The sequence below is a fragment of the Hemiscyllium ocellatum genome (assembly GCF_020745735.1).
Source record: "Hemiscyllium ocellatum isolate sHemOce1 chromosome 27 unlocalized genomic scaffold, sHemOce1.pat.X.cur. SUPER_27_unloc_15, whole genome shotgun sequence".
Taxonomy (NCBI): Eukaryota; Metazoa; Chordata; class Chondrichthyes; order Orectolobiformes; family Hemiscylliidae; genus Hemiscyllium; species Hemiscyllium ocellatum.
In genome coordinates, this window is record NW_026867482.1 from 53,552 (window position 1) to 63,462 (window position 9,911).

Sequence of the window (9,911 nt, forward strand, 5' to 3'; positions counted from 1 at the left end):
CCTGCATCTACCTTACCCCCAGCCCCACTCCCACCTTCCTATTTATCTCTCAGCACCCTTTCCACCCCCCTCACCCCCCTCCGCAATTCCTGATGAAGGACGCGAGAGAGACACAGAGACACAGACACAGAGAGACAGAGACAGCGATCTAGACCAATGCATCCAGCATATGCACCTTTCCTGAGTTCACCTCCTTTCACTTCACTTCCTACAAACCAACAGTTTAATCCCAAAATGAGAAAAGAAATGGAATAGGAGGAGTGAGAAGAGGGTGCTGTACTCACAGAGGTTGGTGCATTCTGGGGTAACACTCAATCTTCATTCAGAGAGAGAGAGAGAGCAGCAGGAGCTCATGCTCCAACTTCCGCATTCAGACAATGAGGGGATGCTCTGATTGGTAGGAGGACCAGCCTTCCTTCCGGTCCTCCAAAGCTCCCCATTGGTCCTGTCTCCCCGTGTCGCGGTGAAGGGAGGGGCGCGTTGGGGTTGGTGGAGGAGAGAGGTCACGTGGGCGTCACAAAGACCAGCGCCGCCGCGTGACGCACGGCGCGGTGGACCAATGGGAAAGGCTGGAACGCCGCACGGGCGGGCGCTCATTCCAATCAACGCGCGGCCTTTGTGATGACGGCGGTCCCTCCATTCACGTGACCGGATGCTCCTGCACATGCGCCGTTGCGGGGGGGGTTATGGGGAGCTGATGTTGTGTTGGTCTGGACGGTCGCTGTGTCCAGGAAGAGGTGAGTGTGGCTCAGTCAATGAGCATCAGTCTGACCCTGCTGGAGCATGGGGGAGGGAGGTGGGATATTAGGTACAGATAAAGAGTGTGTGGGATGGAGATTTACAGCTTTTTTAGGTAATAAGTCCCTTTCTGGACAATACTGGGGGATGGGTAATATCAGACACAGCAGAGTGAGAATTGAAGAAAAGTGTGTGTGTGTGTGTGTGTGTGTGTGTGTGTGTGTGGGGTGGTGGAGATTTGCAACACTTTTTAAAGTTAAAAATCACACAACTCTAGGTTATAGGAGAAAATGAGGTCTGCAGATGCTGGAGATCAGAGCTGGAAATGTGTTGCTGGAAAAGCTCAGCAGGTCAGGCAGCATCCAAGGAACAGGAGATTCGACGTTTCGGGCATAAGCCCTTCTTCAGGAATGAGGAAAGTGTCCTCATTCTTTCCTCATTCCTGATGAAGGGCTTTTGCCCGAAACGTTGATTTTTTTTTTTCCCTGCTCCTCGGATGCTGCCTGACCTGCTGTGCTTTTCCAGCACCACTCTGATCTCCAGCATCTGCTGTCTTTTTCGCCTGGAGGTTTTACTAGCTACCTGATGAAGGTGCAGAGCTCTGAAAGTTCAAACTTCTAAACAAATCTAATGGACTACAACCTGGTGATGTGATTTTTTTTACCTTTGTACACCCCAGCCCAACACTGGCATCTGCATATTGTAACTTGATTGTTTTAGGGAAGTTCTATAGAAACTAGAATGATCTGTTCTGAATTCCTGTTGTGTGCAGGCAGCAATGACTTTTGTAATCCCCTTTTCACAGGATATGAGAAGAGCAGCTTTGCAGGTAGAGCTTCCCAACTGAGTACCATGTGAAGGTCTGACAGAGCCCCTTGATTCGTGGGACAGGAGAGATGTCCCTCTTTCAGTCCAGAAGGGGAAAATTCTTTGAACGTTTTTGTCTGCTTCAGTAGGCTCTTAAAGTATCATCTTTACCTGAACCACACGGGCACGTGTCTGAGCCAGTTTGCCCACTGTGGGGAAAGGAAGTCTCAGGAGGCATTCCGCGCACCATGGAGAAACCGTGGAAGTGTGGGGATTGCGGGAAAGGATTCCGCTCCCCCTCCGTGCTGGAGATCCACCGCCGTGTCCACACCGGGGAGCGGCCCTTCACCTGCTCCGTCTGCGGCAAGGGCTTCACCCAGTCGTCCCACCTGCTGACCCACCAGCGGGTCCACACCGGGGAGAGGCCCTTCACCTGCTCCGTCTGCAGCAAGGTCTTCTCTGACTCGTCCCACCTGCTGTCCCACCAGCGTGTCCACACCGGGGAGCGGCCCTTCACCTGTTCCGTCTGTGGCAAGGGCTTCACCAAGTCGTCCAACCTGTTCTCGCACCAATGGGTCCACACCGAGGAGAGGCCGTTCAGCTGCTCCGTCTGCGGCAAGGGCTTCTCTCACTCGTCCCACCTGCTGACCCACCAGTGGGTCCACACCGGGGAGAGGCCATTCACCTGCTCGATGTGCGGCAAGGGCTTCTCTCACTCGTCCCACCTGCTCAAGCACTGGCGGGTCCACACCGGGGAGCGGCCCTTCACCTGCTCCGACTGCGGCAAGGGCTTCTCTCACTCGTCTCACCTGCTCAGGCACTGGCGGGTCCACACCGGGGAGCGGCCCTTCACCTGCTCCGTCTGCGGCAAGGGCTTCACCCAGTCGTCCCACCTGCTGCAGCACCAGCAGGTCCACACCGGCGAGGGGGTCTTCACCTGCTCAGTCTGCGGCAAGGGCTTCACCCAGTCGTTCACCCTGCTGACCCACCAGCAGGTCCACACTGGGGAGCGGCCCTTCACCTGCTCGTTGTGCGGCAAGGGCTTCACTCGCTCGTCCACCCTGCTGCGGCACCAGCGGGTCCACACCGGGGAGCGGCCCTTCACCTGCTCCGTCTGCGGCAAGGGCTTCACCCAGTCGTCCAACCTGCTGCGGCACCAGCAGGTCCACACCGGCGAGGGGGCCTTCACCTGCCTGGTCTGCGGCAAGGGCTTCCCCCACTCGTCCGGCCTCCAGATCCACCAGCGGGTCCACACGGGGGAACATCCTTCCGATAGACCAGAAGTGCACATAATACAGAGGAACTTCGATTATCCAGAATTAGATGAACCAGCACGGTGGCTCAGTGGTTAGCGCTGCTACCTCACAGTACCAGGGACCCGGGTTTCATTCCTGCCTCAGGCGACAGACTGTGTGGAGTTTGCACATTCTCCCCGCGTCTGCGTGGGTTTCCTCCTAGTGCTCCGGTTCCGTCCCACAGTCCAAAGATGTGCAGGTCAGGGTGAATTGGCCATGCTAAATTGCCCGTCGTGTTAGGTACATTAGTCAGAGGGAAATGGGTCTGGGTGGGTTACTCTTCGGAGGGTCAGTGTGGACTGGTTGGGCCTGTTTCCACACTGTAAGGGATCTAATTGTCAAGCGACTGAAATACACCCTGCATGTGTCCTTTGGATAATCGCGGTTCCTGTGTATTCCAAAAGTGGCCTAACCAACGTCCTGTCCAGACCCCAACCCCTATACTCAGTGCTGTGACCAATAAAGTGATCTGCAGAATCTGCGGGACTTGCTTAATCCTGGGAGGTAAATCACGTGTTTCTCCTTCTCTTGCAGGTGGATCCAAGATTTCACTCTGTGTCCCATTGAGTCTCCAGTCAGGTCCTTCAGCTCAACTGGTCTCTCTCAGTATTTCTGACCCATGTGAGCCTCTACGCACCTCCCCTTCACTTGCTCACACTTGATTTCCCTTACAGCAGCATTCCCTTCAGTTCCTTTCTCCCTGACGTCTGTATCCAGCTTCTCCTTAAATGCCGTCCACCTCGACCTGCTACTGTGGGGGTCATTCCCGCTGCAGACAGAGGTCTCTCCTTTGTAACCTCTTCAAAAGATTTACCGCTGACTTCCCCCTTCAGTCTTTTCCATTTCTGGGTCTCCCCGCTGTTGCGAAACTTGGAATGGTTCAGAAAATATTTACAAGGATGTTGCCAGGGTTGGAGGATCTGAGCTACAGGGAGAGGCTGAACAGGCTGGGGCTGTTTTTCGAGAGCGTCGGAGGCTGAGGGATGACCTTATAGAGGTTTACAAAATTGAGGGGCATGGATAGGATAAATAGGCAAAGTCTTTTCCCTGGGGTTGGGGAATCCAGAACTAGAGGGCATAGGTTTAGGGTGAGAGGGGAAGATATAAAAGAGACCTACAGGGCAACGTTTTCATACAGAAGGTGGTGTGTGTACGGAATGAGCTGCCAGAGGATGTGGTGGAGGCTGGTACAATTGCAACATTTAAGAGGCGTTTGGATGGGTATATGAATAGGAAGGGTTTGGAGGGATATGGGCTGGGTGCTGGCAGGTGGGACTAGTTTGGGTTGGGATATTTGGTCGGTACGGACGGGTTAGACCGAAGGGTCTGTTTCCGTGCTGTACATCTCTTGACAAAGCCTTGTCTGAGGGTGAAATGTTGTCATTCCCGTTGATGCGGGTGGTCCCCTGTCTGTTGTCCTTTTTGTTTCCTTTCTCGGAAAGGACGTCGCGGACATGGGCAGCGTTCCCGAGCCCCGCTCCGGAACGGGCTGTTCCGTCCTCTTCCAGCCCGCGGGGTTGGGGGGGGGGGGGGGAAGGGGCAGCTTGAGTGTATTGGGAGAGTGGGCCGTTCACCGGGAAGGTGCCAATGGGACGGGAGAGCGGTACCGGTAATGGGGCGAGGGGGAGATGCCTCAGACCACCAGAAACACTGGGGCAGCTGCTCGCGTGCTCCTTTTGGATCTCACAGCACAGGGAGGCCTTTCATCTGATTACCTCCCCGTCTCGGTCTCTCTGGCTCTGTCTCTGGCTCTCTGTGTCTCTCTCTCTGCGTCTGTCTGTCTCTCTGAGGTGACAGCGGATTCCAGCGTATTGCTGCTTGCTGGGTAAACCTGTTTTTCCTCTGTTTTCCTCCTCTCTCTCTCTCCTGCTCAAACCCCTGACCTTCAGGCCGCCCCTGACCTTGTCACTATCAGTGAATAGGGAACAGCTTTTCTTCCTCCACCTTATCTGAACCTATCACAATCTTCCCCACTTTCACCAGTTGTATCTGTGTGTGACCCTCTCTTTCTGTGTCTCTTTCTCTCCTAAGCCCCCTCCCTCACCACATCCCATTTACCCACCCCCTCCTGTCATGCTCCCACTTTCAAACGGTCTCGTTGTGTTTTCACTGCCTCCTCCCCATCATTTCCGTCAAGCACCTCATCTCACGCTTAGAACCCCTGCAGTGTAGGAGCAGGCCCTTCAGCCCATCCAACCCACACCTCACCCAGACCTCTGCCTGTAACCCTGCAATTCCCATTGGCTAACCCACCTAGCCTACACATCCCTGGGCACTATGGGTAATTTAGCATGGCCAATGCCCCCTAACCTGCACATCCCCAATCACTATGTAATTTAGCACGGCCAGTTCACCCAAACCTGCACATCCCTGGATAGTATAGGACAATTTAGCATGTTCAATTCACCCTCACCTACACAACCCTGGACACTATGGGTAATTTAGCCTGACCAATCCACCCAAACCTGCACATCCCTGGATACTATAGGACAATTTAGCCAGGCCAATCCTACACTAAGGGTGGATTGGCCATGCTAATTTACCCATAGTGTCCAGGGATGTGTAGGTTAGGGTAGATTGGCCATGCTAAATTACCCAATTCTACATATCCCTGGGTACTGTTAGGATAAAATAGGTTAAGGGAGGGTGGAGCTATAGCTGCTGTTTGGGGAATCAAAACTGTAGCTGTAGCTGCTGCTTGGGAAATTGAAACTGTTGCTTACGTGGCCAGCTCAGCTGCCAACGCCCAAATGAGCTCAATAACCGGAAACGTCGAGCAAACGCGAAATGTCCTAATAGGGCAATGCTTAGTAGCTCCGCGAAGCTCTGCTTCGCAAAGAGTATATCAGGAGCAGATTTGGGAGGGGAAGGCAGAACGTGCCTTCTCCAGTGAATGCATGGTGATTCACTGTATCAGCTACGATTCTGCAATAAAGCCTGCTTGTGCCAAACAATTGAGCGTCTGTTGTCTCTCCTCCTAAAACGAACATGCAAGGACAAATTCCATCCTAACAGTACTATGGGTAATTTAGCATAGCCAATTCACCCTCACCTACGCATCTTTGGATTGTGGGAGGAAGCCGGAGCACCCGGAGAAAACCCTCGCAGGCGCAGGCTGGAAATGTGCAAACTCCACACGGACAGTTGCCCCTGAGGCTGGAATTGAACCCGGGTCCCTTGGCGCTGTGACCACTGAGCAACCCCTTATAATCCGCCTGCGTTAAGTTCCTTTTGTCACCTGGAGGAATGTTACAGGGGGGAGCGGGGTTTAAGTCTTTTCTGAGCTGAGAGAGGACACAGGAGATGCTCCTCATCATGGTTTCATGTGTCACGTTGCATAATTCTTAGATTTTACATGTAAATGTCTAGTTGGGGTTAGAATTCTTGTAAATATAGACAAACGGAAACACTTGTTGAGACATTTCACCAAACCCCAAGTCGGCAATTGACATGCCCGCCCCTGAAAAGAGAACCTTTCGTGGGGTCAGAGTTGACATTGAGAATAGCGAAATGAACACTGTCCCCGTCGTGTTTGTATTTTTGCTGTCAGAAGGGCAGTTTGCAGTCAGCAGGCACTGTGGGACTACAGGCTGCGGGCCACGTCTGCGCTCTGGAGCGTAAATCCCAACGGGAACCAGAGGCGTTGCTAACGTTTAAGCCAGCTGAGTTTAGCAAGAAAAGGCTGCGACCCTGTGCTTGAACTGATCAGCCGAAACTTTCGGCGGAGCCAAGGAGATCTGAAGGCGAAGCTCACGGGAGGGTCTCCTTTCTCAAAAAAACCAGAAAACATGAGGGATACCAGGAAGAATTCCGCTGAATTCCAGAGAGCTGTGGCATGCCGTTGATTTGGTACAATGAGCTTTTAATGTGAACTCTCATGAGGGAGTGCAAACAAACTCGAGTTGAAATGTAGCTCCGTAAAGTGTTGTGTAACAGTCATAGCGTTGACCGTTGTTGAACGTTTTGATGCGGTCCAGTTTTTCTTTTGTTTTTTAAAGATGAGATGATGTTTTGTGGTTTTTGGATGGGTTGGGTACAGAGTGGGAGGTAGGGTGGGCTGGGATCTTCCATGTTGATGGGATTTGACAGTGAATTTTGCTTCGTCAATTATTCAGACTGTGTGCCTGGAGAGAGGGAGGGTCTGACCCTTGGGAAGGGTGCTGGCGGGGTGTGGGCGGGAGGTGAACCTTTGCAATGTCCAATCAGAAGGCTAAGTGTTAAGATAACAAGAGCCGATATTTATCAGTCGATAAGTGCAACATGTAAGCAGTTTGTTCATATGCAGCTCAAAGGCTGTCCCCAAAGTTAAACTTAGTATGGCGCCTACCCACTCAATCCAGTTACCCACCCCATTTCAGGGTGGATATGTGAACTATCACTAATTTTGGTTCTTCTAACGAATAAAACATTTAAACCTAGCTGTTCAGGAAAGCAAACAAGTTTAAAACTACAGCCATGCTGCAGTTAAACTCAATAGACTTACTCAGAGCAAAATACATGTTCCCTGAAAGTAGTTGAAAGTTAACATAGTTGTATTAGATGTCGGAATATCTGTTTAAATGGAGCCGTGAGCTTTCCCAATGTAGACAGGGCTCCTCGAAACGTGGCAGTGTCCCCCCTGCAGCTGCAGAGCGAGACAGGAGAGTTTGTTTTTGTGAATGAGCAGTTGGAGCGCGAGGTGGCTGTTGCTTGGTGACGGTGAGGCTCCCCCGGCCCCGCCCATCCCCCCGTGCAGACGTCACGCGGGGGTGAAGGCGGTTGGGAGGAGAAGTCGCTCGAGCGGGGAAGCGGCGGCCGTTAGGAAAATGGCGCCGTGCGGCCCGGGGCAGACCCCCGTCACTGGTCACCGCCGCCTTCCTGGTGCAGCTGCTGTGTCACGGCCACACCGGCCGGCTGTACAGCAGGCAGGAGCCGGTGACCATTCTGGAGGCGGATGGGGTTAAGGGCCTGTTTGGGAACTGGTCGGCCGCCTGGGTGGTGGAGTTCTACTGGTCGTGGGGCGGCCCCTGTGTCAACTATGGGGCCACCTGGAAGGTACTGGGCCCGGGAGGTGAAAGGTGAGGCAGGTTGTGGGGGGGACGGAGGGGAAGGAATGTGGGGCCTGTCCTGTCATAGTCACATTTTACACTCACTTTCCATCTGCTTTTACTGGCGCTTGTGCTGTTTACCCCTCACTGTTTTTTAATCCTTGTGCTGTTTACCCTTTGCTGTTACTTGTGCAATTGCTGAGGGTAGTGTGTAAATACTAGTGAAGGATACTATGCACCAGCATGTATATGTTCCTCAGTTATTGAAGGGGCAGGACCTGTTGAGAACGGTTAGTAAAGCAGGTTGTGCACTAAGCCTTGTTAACATGGATATGTTCATTGGAAAAGTTGACTTTTTATTATTTAGAGTCGTAGAGATTTTCAGCACGGAAACAGATCCCCTCAGTCCAACCTGTCCGCGCCAACCAGATATCCTACATTAATCTAGTCCCCATTGCCAGCACTATATCCCTCTACACCATTCCTATTCATATATCCATCCAGATACCTTTTCAAGGCTGTAATTATACCGGCCTCCTCCACTTCCTCTGGCAGCACATTCCATACACACACCACCCTCTGCATGGAAACGTTGTCCTTCAGGTACCTTTTATATCTTTGTGGCCTCACCCTAAACCTATGTCCTCTAGTTGTGAAGGTCACCCCAACACGGAGAAAAAGACTTAAAAACATTGCTTTTGCATTTGTTTGGCTGCTCAATCAAATATCGAGACACATGGGGGAAAAAATATCGCTCTGCCCTTTTTGATCTTCGATAGACATTTGGAAACAAAATCTGTCAATAACACCAGCATTGCTACAGGGCATATTGTGTACACTCCTCAGTGTCAACAAGCAGGGCACATGTTTGCCAATGTCATCAAAACATTGGGCGTGTTCCTCACTGTCGGCAGAAAAGGGGCAAAATCTACTTTTGATGGATAAATAAGGATCACTGGAGGACCGGAAGGAGACTTGTCCTCCTGCCATTCGGAGCTCCCCTATTGGTGAATGCGGAAGTTGGGCCATGAGGTTCTGAAGCTCCTGCCCCATCTCTCTCTCAATGAAGATTGAGCTTCACTCAGACTGCAGCTTCCTTCCTCTGTCCAACATCTGTGTGTACAGCATTCTCTTTTCTAACCCCCTTTTCCATTTACGTTTCATTCTGGGGTTCAATTGTTGACTTGGAGCAACTGAAAGGAATGGGAGTGAATCCACGAGGGGACAGACTCTGGAAAAGTTAGTCCAAGCCTTTGTCTCAATTTGCAAAATAGACAGGCAGGAGACTGGAAGAACGCAGCAAGCCAGGCAGTATCAGGAGGTGGAGAAGTTGAGGTATGTGTGTAACCCTTGTTCAGGATTGGGAGTGGGTATAGGGAGAGCTGTTGAACAAGGGTGTGCTGGGGGCAGGGGGATGAAGTGAGGATAGGTGGAGACAGGTAGAGGGTACAATAGACAATAGGTGCAGGAGTCGGCTCTTCTGCCCTTCGAGCCAGCACCACCATTCATTATGAGCGTGGCTGATCATCCTCAATCAGTATCCTGTTCCTGCCTTATCCCCATAACCTGGTTGGTGAATGGGAGGAAGGAATCTAGTTGGCAGGGAAGAGTGAAAGGGGCTGGGAAGTGAGTTGAGGGATGGGATGGGAGATTATTTGAAATTGGAGAACTCAGTGTCGAGTCCTCCGGGCTGTGGACTGCTCAGACAAGATGAGGTTTTGTTCCTCCAATTTGTCAGAAGGGGAGTGGGAAGGGGCATTAAAATGGATGGAGACTGGGAAGTCCGCTCAGCCTCTGTGGACCCGGCTGTGATGCTCGGCAAACCATTCCCCAAGTTTACGCTTGGTCTTCATGATGTAGAGACGATCACAACTGGCAAAGCTCAGTGGGTCGAGCAGTAGGACAGTCGTATTTTGGGGCACAAGCTCTTCATCAGGAATGATGCGTGGATGTTCAGAGGGGCATCAGCGTCCTTCTGTGCCAGTTGTCAGACAGGTGCAGCAGGCAATGAGCAAGGCAAGTGGTGTGTTAGCAAGAGGAATTA

General features: G+C 52.1%; 1 pseudogene; it reads left to right on the plus strand.

Moving 5' to 3' along the window:
- LOC132807356 (zinc finger protein 91-like) overlaps positions 1 to 4,341 on the plus strand; it is a 47,769-nt pseudogene extending 43,428 nt beyond the window's left edge.
- The last annotated feature ends 5,570 nt before the right edge of the window (positions 4,342 to 9,911 follow it).